The following is a 14,177-nucleotide window of genomic DNA, read 5'->3' on the forward strand; positions in this document are numbered from 1 at the left end:
AATGCTAAGACCGAGTTATGGGTGGGGGGTAGGGGTGGTGGCAGTGGTGCCAGTGATGACGGTGGTGGGAGCGAGGGAGCTGGGGCTGAGTCCTGAGGGTCGGGGGAGGCTGCTGGCGGTGGTGCTGAGGGATCTGCTGTGTGACAGTGTAGTCAGAGTTAGCCTGGTGAAAGCCATGGGGGAGTTTATTACTCTGAAACATTATAAGTAACGGCGCACACAGCCTGCTGTGTGGAGAGTACAGGCAATTTGGTATTACTCAGTATGAGGTCGATGGCAGGAAGTGGCCAGAGAGGGCCACAGGAAGAGGCCAGGCCTGGAGGACCACGGGTAACGTGCCGAGGAGGACAGCTTCATGGATAAGAGTACTTAGTAACTTGGGAAAGGTACTTAATTTCTCTGTGCCATCGTTCCTTCCTTCATACAGTGGGGGTAATAGTAACTTTTACCTTATAGAATTATTGTCATTGTTAATATATATGAAGTGTTTTGATTCGTCCCCAACAGTAAGCACTACATATGTATAATGTTGTTATTTGGGCTGTATTGGGGATCTGTTAAGGGTTTGAGGAAGAAAGTGAAGCCAGTCAATTACTTTGCATTTTAGTGGGATCAGTTGGCCGTGGTTTGCGGGGTGGATTTAGGGGTAGGCCAAGTTCGCAAGCAGGAAGACCTGTAGGAGGTACTTCAGCAGTGTGGTGTGAGAAAGGAGGATCTTGTACCAGAACATTGATAGCGGGGATTAACCGGACTGTCAAAGAATAATTAAAAGGTAAAAATGATGAACGATATGTGGAGGTGAAAGTGTTGAGTAGGAGTCCCTGATTCAGGCTTGGTGCCTGCGGAATGGTTGTGTGGTGCTGTGAACTTCGATGTAGACTACATGTGGAGGAATGCGTTTGGGGGTGGTTATTTCTGGATGTGTTGAGTTTGAGGTGTCCATGTAACGTTCATGTGGATGTGGACAGTGGACAGTGGACAGTTTGCAATGAGGGTCTGATGCCTGGAGAGGTCAGGGCTAGAGCAAGAGCTTCGGGAGTGTCTGCTTAATGGTAATGGGTAAATGTAAAAAAGCTCAGGAGCTCGCTGAAAGGAGTGTGTGGATAAGGAGACCTTGGGAAGGCTAAGGATTGAAGAAAAGACTGTGAAGAAAATGGGGAAGGACTGGCCAGTGAAATAAGAGACTTAAGAGAGAATGACAGAAGAAATGGGGACTCGTTTTAAGGAACAGTGTAGAAATGCAGAAAAGCCATCCAGTAAGATAAGGGGCGGGCATTTTCAGGACGTTGGGATTGGTAATATAGAGATGGATCATCAGTGATCTTTCTTTTAGGGTTGCTAGAGAGTCTCCATTTTTAATGGTATAGCTATGGGGCTGAACATTTATTCCTTACAGTCAGCTCTCTGTTCCCTTTTTTGTTCCCAACCTTTTCACCAAATGTGCCCCAGTGCTTCAGGGACCTCTCCCAAAGCCAGGAATCTTGTCTTCTGTTCCGTAAAGCCTGTCACTGTCTTTTCTCTTTCACATTTACCAACTCTCATGCCCGTTCATGACAGTCTTCTGCTATCCTTAGGTTTTCTTTTATTTCATATTATTGTACTTTATTTATGTTTTGTCTCCCGATTCGAGGTCTTCATTTTCATGACTGCCCAACCTGACACACGTTAGCCTATTGAGTGTATATCGATATTGGGTAAAGATACTAAATGGACACCAAAATATGTTACAAATATGATATTCATTGCCCTCATATTCTCAAGCAGTTCATTTTCCAGATTATGCGGAGGAATTTATGGCTTAATTTAAAAAAAAATAATAAAGGACTATTAATGTTTATCACAACCTGCCTTTGTTTCTAAACATGTCAATTTTTTTTTTTTTTTTCCTTTCCTCCCCTTCTTTGTGTTTTAGAGTTTCAAAACAGGGTTTGGCAGAGGAAATGTGACAGTGACGTTTTGTTTTTTGTTTTGAAGTTATTGAGTTTAGCAGACTGCGTATTCCTAGGGTGTGAATTGCAGGATGTAGTTCTGGGGTCCTCCCTACCAGCAGACCCCACATCAGTTATTCTGGGAAATCTTATCCAGAGCTGACTATAAAATACAGGGCTGAGCTTTGTCAAAAGGCTAAACAGGAAACAGATATAAATAACTTCAATCTTAATTCAGTCCTAGCTACTTTCTCACACATATTTTATAATTTACTTAAGAAAACAATTTCCTCTTTTAAAAAAAAAAAACAAAAAACCTTTTAGTTCCTTAATTTCTAGTTCACTTTTGATAGGAACGTCTTTTCACCTTAATATCTATCCAGTGCTACCCCTTGTTAGCAGAGGAAAAATGAACATTTAACAACAAAAGAAAATTTCGAGAACTTGAAAAGCTTTAGCAAATTTATCAAAGCAGTTGGTCCATTTGGTTTTACAACAGCATTTCTTAACCTTCATCATTCTCCCCTCCAAGAGCAGCTTTTAGACATATTTTTTCCTTAATCATCTCCCAATGGCATTTTAATTCCACGGAGACACTGTTTATGTGTTTATGCACTGTGTGTATATCTGTGCTTTATACATAAAAAGAGTGAGGTTGGGTGTGTGTGTGTGTGTGTATGTTTGTGTGCCCCCCAAGAACCTAGTTCACTCTCTTGGGGACAAAATTATGCCATTGAAAATGCATAGTATAAAAGATCATAGAGAAAAATGTTAAAATCTTAGATATTTTGATTATATCTAAACCAGGTATAAGTTGCTTGAATACATTTATAACACTATTGTTACTGAAAAGATTTCTCTCATCCTCTCTTTCTTCAGGCACATAGATTTCCCTTAACTTCCAAAAGAACCGGAGTTTGACTACATCAATAGATGATAGGAGGACCTCTATTTTAATTCTGATAATTTGTTTTAGGATGATATGGGTAATCTGAGAATATAGGCAATCATTTTAGGGTTCATCTGTTGATTTTTAGCTGTTCAATAGCTTGCGTCAGACATATTCTGTATACAAGGCACTATGCTAGGCTTGATAGAGATGCCAAAAAAGTATTAAGACATGCTCCCTGACTCCAAAGACCTTGTGACCTTGTTGGACAAAATGAACACAGACAAGAGAAAAATCATCCCAGAGTTTAATTATCATAGAGTTTAAATAGTAGTGGGTGATTTAACAGAATAGGTGGTATTTAATCACCAAATGAGAGCTGGTATGAAAGGTAAGTACTGTGACTGTTTAGAAAAAGGTGAGATGTTCAGGTTAAAGTGGTCCATGAAAATATTACACAGGAAGAGACCTGGGCCTGGAAGGCTATCGAGTGGAATCATGTGATGAGCCAAAACAGAAGGGCAGGAATGCCCAAGGTATGTGTTAGGGAGGAAGCCAGTTTGATTATACTGGAGGGTTTGTGTAGGACAGACTGTGGGAAGTATGGATGAAAAAAGTTGGGACTGATTGACCGTAATGTTTTCTGTGTGAATACCTCCTTCATCTGCAACATTTATTTTTTCCCATGTCATCTAAATATATTCTTCGATGAAGGCATCTGGGAGTTATTCAGGTGATCCCTAACATCTCTTTTTAGGTTCTCAGTTGGTTTTAGTACACAAAGGACTTTGTGGCCACTCTGCGTCCAAGAATTTAGTCAAAAGAATTTGAACTTCAGGTTGTATTCAGTGAGTAGCACAATATTTTAGGGAGATTCGTAAGGCCTTAGTGTACAAGAGTGTATAAAATGACAGGAGTGAGAAGAGGGTGGAAGCCAGGAGTCCACTGAGAAGACAGTTGCCAAGTGAGAGCTGATGAGTGCCCAAGCTGAATGATAACGCTAGGATGAAAGAAAAATTACCCGAACTTGGCAATGGTAGCAAGGATAGAAGGCAGAGGATTCCAAGACCATTTAAGAGGTAAAAGTGGCTAGCCTCGTTCATTTATTTTGTGTGCTGAGTAAGGGAGCTGTGGAAGCGGTCAGCAGTATTCCCTGATTCCAGTTTGGTGACTGTGTTGGTGATTGTGTGATCCTGTGAACTGAGACGTAGAACGTGGAATGATGAACACGTTTGGGGGAAGGTAGCTCTGAACATGCTGAGGGATCCATGGGCCATGGGATGTCCATATGGTTGTATACAGCAGACAATTTGCTATGAGAACTTAAAGCTTAGGGGAGAGGTTGGGACTAGAGCAAGGGATTTGGGAGTGTCTGCTTAAAGTTTAAATGTAGGACATGGATGAGTTCTCTGAAGGGAGTGTGTGGATGAGGACAGCATTGGCCGCAGAGGAGATTCTGGGACCAGTAATGATTGAGAGGACGGGGAAGCAGGGTCGAAAGAATAGGCTGGATTCTAGTTCTAATTAGATATGGGAGGCCAAGTGTTAGATTTAGGTAAGGGGGGTGGAAATGATATCATTATTAACTATTAATTTATAACTCTTAATAGAAAAAGGGCTGGGTTACTTTTTTAATGTCTATTCAGCACCTGGGAACCTACGTGCTACTGGTCCACCTAGTGATTTCTAGAATTTCAAAGAGGTCTATTTATCTTTATAGGATTTTTTGGATAATTACCTGTCTATCTTATAAGATTTGGAGGACTGGTTTCATGTCTTATTCAACATGTATAAGTAGTGCCTACCTAGCATGGTATCTGCCTTGTTAGCAATTGAGAAAAATTTGTTAAATATATGAATGAGAGAATGAATTGAGAGATCAGGGTGCAACGTTTCAGAAAAATCCAAGAAAATGAAGACTGAGGAAAAGGACTTTTGAATTTGAGGACTTGAAGATCATTTATTGATCTTCAAGGAGCCAGTTTCAGATCAGAGGAAAAAGTAGAACTCAGAATAAGAGTTCTGTCGAGTTTATCTGGAGAGAACTTTTAATTTGATGGGGGATGGGGGGGTGGATGGGATTAAATGTAGTTTTGCTAGTTTCAGAATAGAGTGAGGATATTTGTAGATTTTGTACACCTGTTAAATTTGAGTGTGAAATAATAAGACTTGGCTCAGGAAATGGTCCTTCAAAGAATTCCTAAACTTTCTAGGACACACCTACTGTTTCTGGGACATTGTTATGACTTAAGGATTTAAGGCTCAAATCTATCCATCACACACTTCCCCTGGGTGGACTTAAAAATGAAGAACTGTCAAAGGAGTGCAGTGTTGATAATCTGTTTGACCTATTTTAAATACCACATGAATTGGATACAATATTATCAGAGAGAGCCTCATCATAGAATGAATGGGACAGTTATGGAAGGACTTCCGAAATCCAGACCCTCTTTTCACAGGACCCAGGAGGCTTTTTAGAACTTTCCGAAGGCTGTGTCAAAGCCAGTTAGCAGTATCAGTGCCTCAGCCCAGATCACCAGGCTTCTGTTCTTTTATTTTTGTGTATCTCTCTTGCCAACCACTCTGCTCCCAGAGCCTGCAGCATAAGAAATGATCAGTACTTAGAACCAAAGAACTGAAGACCTAATCTTTTTCTGTGATGAGCCAGATAGTAAATATTTTTGTTTTCGCAGCTCTGTTGCAACCGTTCACCTCTGCGGTTGTTGTGTGAAAGCCAAAGGCAAAACCAAACAAACAGGGATGAGTGGAGTCCAATGAAACTTCATTTTACAGGAGCAGACAGCCCACCAGCTGCAGTTCAGTGAACCCTGCCTTGGGATTTTAGTATTATAAGAAAACGTTTGCACTTCACTCATAGTTACCACACACGATTTTTTTTTTTTTTTAATTTATACCACATACTTATTGCCAAGCCTTTTCAGTATCTCCCATTTTTATGAATCTCGACTGGTACCTAAACTAGCAAGGATTATAGTATAGTCTCTGATAATGAAGAAAATAAAAAAGGATGGGTAATTTCAGCTTCTCAACCCAAATATGTTATATTTGTATTTATACAAATAACAGGCTTTTGAGTTTTCCTAGGTTACATGTATTTTCAACAGTCTAAATCTAGCTTTAGCAGCATATTTTCAGAAATTCTGTGATGCATATTTTCTGAAAATATACAACTAGGACAATTCAATGATACTGATAGTAGTTTTACAGAAATGGGTTGTCATATCATCTCTAATGGCCTGCCACCTGTTTTTAAAGACTTTTTGAAACTATCCCTGAGTGGATAATAATATTCTATTGTTCACACTCAGGAACTTGTTGTTAAATAAGTAAATGATTAAAAATATTTTCGCATCCATATTTGCAAGAGGCTGTTTTTTATCCTGTGAGGGGCAGTCATATTTTGTTCATTAGGTTGTGTACTTCTAAAGATTTGGTTCCCGAGCTTCATATTGATAAGGTATGGGCAAATAATTCACCCTGGGACGGTCACAGTCTGTGTCATGGGAAAACCCTAATGAGAGTGTGCTAATTAGAATTTTTGGTTGTAACTCCAAACCGACCTAAAGAAAACTGCAAACTGCAAACTGACCTAAAGAAAAAGGGGTAACTGTAGCTTTGGGGATTTCTGAATTCAGAGGCACAGGGACGTCATTGGAGGTAGATTCTTTACCTGTTTTTCAGATCTGCTTTTACTCAGTGTTGGCTCCGTCTCCAAGCAGGACTCCCTCTCGAGGTGGCAAGATGGCTGCCAGAAGCTCTCCACTTGCATCCAGGCCTCTCAGCAACCCCTTCCAAGAAAGCACTTCTTCCCAATAGTTCCAACAAAAGTCATGTGCCAGTGTCTCATGTCCTCCACTTGTCCTGGCTTAGGTTATGTGTCCACCCATGAACCAGACCCTGCAGTTAGGCAGATATGAGGCTAGGATTGGCCAGGCCTGTATCTGTACCCACCTCTGGTGCTGAAGGTTGGCTCATCCCCACCCAAACCACATGGACTCGGGGAAGGGAATGATTCTGCATGATAAGTGAAGGTGCTGTTGCTGGAAGAAGGGTATAGAGGCCTTTCCCGATGCAGGATTGTAAAAGTATTTCCCTAGATATTCTTCAAGTACTTATTATTAGTATTGTTTTTATTCTACTTTTAGTTCCTTTTATAATTATTATTATTTTATTATTCAGCCCTTTAATCCACCTGGAATTAACATCTAATTTAGAACTCATTTCTATGGTAGTTTCTCAGACTGTGTTCCTTAAGGTTGAATCTTTTGTGTCCCCCTCAATTCTGCCATTCTGATACCAAGTAGGGGTTCCATAAATACTTAGACTCACAGGATTTTAGAATTAGAAGGAATCTCTCAGTTATTCCCCTGGCAAATATTATTTCTAGTGTAATAGCCTCATTTTATAGGTAAGGATGCCAAATCTTTGAAAGGCCATGTGACTCACTCAAGGGATGGTTCTCATTAACATAGGTTTTGAGAATCAAGCCCAGTTCTCCTAGTTTTAGTGACAAGACTAAAGCGTGGTTTATGGGTAGATTGATTGATTAAAGGAACCATATAGTGAATTCTTTTCTAAGGTCAAAAAAGCCCGTGGTAACAAATCAATAATAAAAACTCTCCTAATTGTTTTCTAAGCTTGGATTTCTCGAAATTATTTTATCATGGAATGAAAGTCAGTAAATTAGTTGGTCGAAAGGACAGTTAAGAAGGATAAGACTCAATGACAGAGATGAGATAACCCAAAGAGGATCTATGCTATTGGAGAAGCAAGGGAGACTCTGAAACCCTCAGCAGGAGATGGGGATGGGAATCGGTGGCTAACTGTTCTCAGGAAGACTTAGAAGAGGTTTGCTCTGTCTGCTGCACGGCTGATCATGTGTGGCTCTGTCCTGGCATGTTAGTGGAGTCATCAGGAGAAAGACAAGCTCCTTCCTCTGCCCTCAATAGCCCGGCCACTGCACTATAAAGCTTCGAAGGGCTTGAAGTGGCATTGCACACTGCCACATGCATCTGTAGGGACTGCAGCCCAGTCGGGTCAGCTCAACACACCACACAGATCAGAGTGTGGCTGTGTCACCTGAGAAAGCATCTGTCACAGTTGGCAGAACAAATAGCGAGTAGGAGCCCCAGCCATCATAAAAACAAAGTCTTCCTGATGTGGGCCCTGAGCTTTTTTCTTTGGAGAATATATATATATATATATATATATATATATATATATATTTGGAGATGGATAGTAGGACTCACAGAATGAGAAATATGAGAGGCAGGGGACCAGAAAATTATCTTTGAGGAACATGTATTTGACTCTGGGCTTATCGAATTTTAGGAATTGATGGAACGTCCAACTAACAAGTAGAAAATAGTTGAAGACAGTAGTAGTTTGAGTAATTTGGCTTCAACTTTCAGGGTACATGTGCTATATAAAGTTTATGAAAAGGAATATGATAAGTTCTAGACAGACTAACAGTAGAATCCAGCCAGTGTTAGGTATGTCCAAGGCTCAGAGATAAACACAGGCGGGCAGGAAACACTTTTGTCCTGTTCTTAAGTCCCAAGGAGCAAAAGTCACGTGCATGTGCGTGTGTGTTGAGGTCAGGGAAGGAGAAGGCAAGGGCAGACAGGTCCCTCTGAAGGGCATTGCTGGGGCCGTCTTGCTGATCTGGGCAGGTGAGGAGACTCAGGGTTGGGGTATTTACCTGATTTGTGTACAGTGTTCTACCGACTGAGTCATCCCACTTTCTCACCTCGTTTATGGACATGTCTGCACCTATTCCCTCCGCTAGTCTTTTACTCCAGTGAAGTCCTTTATGACCTAGATACTCAGATTAGCCATAATACAGACCCAAAGTCATTGCTCTAACTGGTCCTCATACTTATTTATTAGTGACAGAGCCCCTATGACATTATTTTTGGGACACCCTGAAATCCTGAAAGAGAAGAAAATTTAATAAGGTTATTGTGAGTTACAAGATATGTTCATATTTTCTAAAGTCTTGGATGCTTGCAGTATAGCTTGTCTACACGTGCCTCTATCATGTAAGGAATCTGAGTTAATATAAAATTAAATAATTGTTGTTTTAAGATGACCCACAGTAATAGACTTGAGTCATTACAAAAAATTAAATTATGTTTAGTGTACTCTACTTAAGAAGGCAGCAAATTATATAATACTACTATTATCCTGCCATTTATTGAGAAATTATTTTTTGAGAAGCGTGTTAAGAAATCATGTGATCTTCTGAAAAAAAAAACAATCTGTGAGGTAAATGTAATTATCTTTAGTCTATAGATGGAGAAATAAAAGACAAAAAAGGCAAGTATTGCACATTTAGAAAGAATATTTAAATATGTAGAGTAGTTTATTTCCTTATGATTGTGAATGTCAAAAGATATTTTTACTAACACAACCATTGGGTGAATTCAGATTGCCAGACATGGTCGCTATTAGTCATACAGGCTTATTTTTATAGAATAATTAAAGGCTAGGATATTAATTATCATTGTATAGTATTAAGTATCACCACTAATTCAGAAGGTTCAAGTCTTGATTAATGTGACAATTTATCATCAAATTACTGATGGTACTGGATTGTATTTAACCAGTATTGCTGACCCAGAAGCAAGAAGGCTTGTTTCAAAAGGCCAACTTCTAGCTGTTTAGCTTGGTAATTCTTAATTGTGTTATTATAAGTGTTAGGCTTTCCACTGAACATAAGTACTTTAAGAGAAACACTCTGTAATTACTAGAAGATCTTTAAAATGCTATCCCTGATAGCCTGCAGTCGAGAAAGAAGGCCCACAAAAGCTTTCTAAGGCTGTAAGAAGTCAACAAGAAAATTAGATGACTATAGATAGCTTTGAAGAAACAAATTTTAATTAAGTGTGTGTATAAAATAAAATATGGAATGTACTTAAAAAAAAAATACCTAAAAGCTGGGATTTAGTATTTATAAGTATGTGTGTGGGGAGGTGGGGTCGAGAGTGGTAACTAACAATGTATGAAATTTTGAATATTAAGAACAAAATATTGAGTTAGAGAAAATGAATTTCAGCAGTGTCATCTTCATGGTTTGAACTATAGGGTGAAGTGTCCAGTGAAAATTCTTAAAATTGAAAGGATTCCAGAAAAACCAAATGCTTCTTTTGTATTTTTATTTTAGACATCTATCTATATATGTATGTCAAAGGAAGAATATAAAGAGATATTTACAAACATTTTGGCTAAATATGGAATGGTTCAGTGATGAAAAAAATCGAGTTATTAGGACATGTAGAGGTTGGGCTATACTCAAAAGAATAAGCAGGATGGCAATAGCATTTTATAGGGACAGGAAAGCCAACTCCAAAGGAAGTAGAACTTTAAATGATAAATGCAATTGCCAGTTTTTCAGTATGACTCCAGAGAGTTTCGTATGCTAACATCAACCCACTAGGAATTTTAAGCTACTCTTCTGTTCTTCTTCCATGAAAATATCAGTTGTTATGTAGGTCTGGTTTATGTTCGCTGTAAGTGCTTAGAATCAACCCCAGGTGATTCTGATTCAGTGATCCTAGAATAGGTGGGATCCAGAGAGGTTTGCCATTTTTAGGCTGGGAATACTGGAGTAAATTCACAACTCAGTACCATATTTAACTAGTACTTTGAGAGAATTTCAAATTATGATGAGGAATCCCATTGTTCAAGGCCAGAATTTGACTTGTTCAATCAGTCCACTAACATTTTCTGAATGTCTACCCTGTGCCAACACTGTGCTAGGCATTGGGGATTTGACCGTGAGCTAGAAAATTTCTGGCCTTTTTGGCAAGGAGAGGAGGGATGGTGTAGGCAGACTCCTAAACAAACACAATACATTGCGTTAGGTGTTGTAGAAAGGATATAAATAAGTGGTCGCTTGAGCGTGGGTGAGGGATACCTAATGCACCCCATAATGCTTTTCGATGCTTTTTAATTTTGCAGTGGAGTCCCCAACTCTACCATGTGCATGGCCATACATGTGCTTATGGAAACTATTTATTTTTGGATTTAAAGTAAACTAAAGATTTGAGAATTTAATGATATCTTTTAAGATAATTGAGGTGGTTGAAATTGTTACAGAACAGTCAAAATCATGAGTGCTATATCAATTATATTTAGGTTGTACTTGCCAGTGTATAGCATCTTAAACAAATTGGAAGGTTATTTCTGTAAACAGATTTGGAGGTGAATAGTCCAGAGTTAATATGGTGACCCCTGATCTTCCAGGATCCAGGCTTCTTATCTGCCTTGTGCTTCATCTTCCAAGGCATGGCTTAAACCTCATTGTCCAAAATGGCTGCTTACGCTCAAGCCATCATGCTCGTATTTTAGATAGTGTGAAGAAGGGGAAAGGATAACATACTCCCTTCCTTTAAGGAAACATTCTAGAATTTCACCCTAGTTTTGTTTACTTCCTGTATTTCAGGACTTTCCTACATGGTCACTCTTGACTAGAGCGAGGCTAGTCAATACAGCATTTTTCTCACAGGGCCACATACCCAGTTCCCTTAGGAAGGAGCACTTTATTGGGGAACTCCGGGCAGTCTCTGCCACAGGGACACAGAATACCTATGTCCCTTAGAAATGAAAGACTTCGAGATCATTTTTTTCAAATATATATCACCTTAGCTACACTAATATTTTGGGGTAGAAAAGATAATTTTTCAATGAATACATACCCATATTTTACTGTAGAAGAGATATTTGAACTGTACTTTGTATGTGCTACTTTTTTACAATAAAGATTAATGTCTTGTATAATAGTGTTAGTTGCTTTTAGATTATAGCATATGAAAGAAATTCTCAGAAAAAATGGCATTAGTAAAGCCTTTTCCCTTGCTACAGTCCCAAGGTAATTCAATTTTTTTCCCCAGTAACAGTTGTGTAGCTAGTGCTGTGATCCCTTCAGATGTTGCAAATTGACCTAAATCTCATCTACCGGGGAGGGTGCTTTAAGATGCAGGAGAGCGCCTCTGATATTAGAGTCACACGTGCTGGATTTGAGTCCTGATTCTGCCACTTACTACTACCTTCATCATCTTGGAAGAATCATTGATGACCAAGGTTGACCTATGCAAGTAGCACCACAGTATTTTACCTCAGGATTATTATTATAGATTAGATTAGATAGCTTTAACACTTGCATTTTTAGATTAGTTATTTTTATCTCTGTCATTTGCTAGTCGTAAACGTCAAGCCTGAAACTTTTGACAGTTATGGTCAGTCAATCTTGGGCGAAGCGCTCATATCTCCAAGAATACCCGTTTGATTCATGAAATGCGTTCAGTTTCTTCTTCTTTTTTTTTCAATGCCTACAGCACCCAGTCTTCCTAGGTGGTCTTCCATCCAGGTACTAACCAGGCCCGACCTTGCTTAGCTTCCGAGATGAAACAGGATTTGGCATGTTCAGGGTGGCATGGCTGTAGGCTGTTTATTATTCTTTATTATAGCAACCTGATCTGTTTCCTTTGAGGGCAAGTTGGAAAATGCTTTTTATTTAACCTTTACTCAAAGTTTTTCTTGTTCTTTGAAGTGACGATTGGTCTATGAAGTTGGCTTAATGTTGAGATCAAATTTTTGAGCCAGAATTGCTGAAGAATACGAACTTAAGGTGACTTTAGAGATAACCACTTATTCTAGTGCCTCATGTTCCTAAAAAACATTCTTTGATGGGGCAATGAGGAAAGAATGGGGCATTCTTGGGTTCTCAAGCTCACAGCCCTGTGTCTTGTGTTGCAGGCTGGTTTTAGAAGTCTTGAAGGAGATATTGACTGTCAGCTTACCGTTCCTGGGCTCTTTGCTATTATTATTGTTTTTGTTTTTATTCTTGTTGTTTGTTTTAGGGCCATGGTTGGTGTTAAAAGGTTGGGGTAAGAAAATCATTTTCAGATGATTCTTTACCCACATAAGTCTTCAATATATATCACCTTAGCTGCACTAATATTTGGGGCTTGAAATTTGGAGCTGGCAGTGCTGGGAAAATGGTCACATGCAGTGCTTCCAGAGCACAGAGGTCACCCACCCCTGAATCTGTGCTGACCCGTGGTCATGAAAGTTTGGGTGACCAGGTTGCTTCCTGCTCTGCAATCCCCTTCTGGTTTTCATCTTTGTTAAACTTAGGGAGGGGCAGCTATAATGACAGGAAGGATGTCTGGGAGTTAGTCATGTGAGAGGAATGGCCGGATGCTTTCCTTTCATCCTTTGAATGCTTTTCCACACCCCGTGACTATAAAGATGACATTATCGTTGTTGTTATTATTATTATTATTTTTTAATGTCCTCTGGCACATTAACAGTTTTGTTTTTTGCATTTAAAATTTGAAGACCACTGGAATCTATTTGGGAGTCTGCTGTTGGGTAGGGATGTAACTTTGCCCCCTCCCCTGTGTGGTTAGTTGGTTGCTCAGCCCTATTTGCTGAATGACCCATCTTTTTCTCACTGTTTGAAATGCTATGCTACATTAACCATAGGTGGAACAGTGGTAGTTTTGGTTAAAATGTTTTTTCGAAGACTTTACAAATTCTGCAAAGGATCATCTCCATTTCTCTTAATCAGTTAAAGTGGTACCTCAAATGGAAAAGGTCTTAAAGACGGTGTACATTTGGTGTGCTTGTTTTCAAATTGTGGTATTCTTGATGAATTTTTGTTTCTAAGAGTTTTATTATTGAAAGTTTTGTTATACAGAGACTTAATAATCCTGTCTTAGTACCCTAAATTGACATAATACTAATATATACAAAAGCTTCTCCTTCGTAATCAGTTTGCATATATATGTAGATCTGTTTTCTCCACTTGTTTTCTGATTATATTGATCTATCTGTAATAATGTGCCATCAGTACACTATTTTAATTCTGGTAATTGTATAATGTACTAATATTGTAGATACTTTTCTAGCAATAGGGGAAGTTAAAAGAGCAGAAAAAAAAAAAAGCAAACGATTCTATTATGGGCAAGTGTGACTGAAAAGTTGTACACATTACGTCCGCTCACATTCTGTTGGTGTCATATGGCCATGCTTGGCTGCAAGGAAGCTAGAAACTCTAGTTGAGTGGCCATGTGTGGAAGATTGATTAAGGAAATTTAGTAAGGAAGATCCGAGTGTTCCACATGCACTGGTAGGCCCTTTTCAGTTTGAGGAACCCCTGAAAGCTTTCTGTATGAAGTTAGGTGTGATTTGCCTGCTGCTGCTCTCAAAAAATGCTAGCTGTCGCTTCTAAAGGATCTCATTTGTCCAGGGTAGGAGTGTTTCCTGTGCATACCAGGGCAGTCAGGTTCAGGAGCCTTCACAGAAAGCTGGCTAGCAATGGCCCAGCTTTT

General features: G+C 39.3%; 1 protein-coding gene and 1 pseudogene across 9 annotated transcripts in view; one reads left to right on the forward strand and one right to left on the reverse strand.

Annotated features, from left to right (window-relative positions):
• The window catches only part of ARL15 (ADP ribosylation factor like GTPase 15), a 366,598-nt gene that overhangs the window by 55,200 nt on the left and 297,221 nt on the right, over positions 1 to 14,177 (forward strand). The window lies entirely within an intron of this gene.
• On the reverse strand, positions 12,168 to 12,286 carry LOC118606961 (annotated as a pseudogene).

This window comes from Rousettus aegyptiacus, unplaced genomic scaffold (genome assembly GCF_014176215.1).
Source record: "Rousettus aegyptiacus isolate mRouAeg1 unplaced genomic scaffold, mRouAeg1.p scaffold_m13_p_8, whole genome shotgun sequence".
In the NCBI taxonomy this organism is placed as follows: Eukaryota; Metazoa; Chordata; class Mammalia; order Chiroptera; family Pteropodidae; genus Rousettus; species Rousettus aegyptiacus.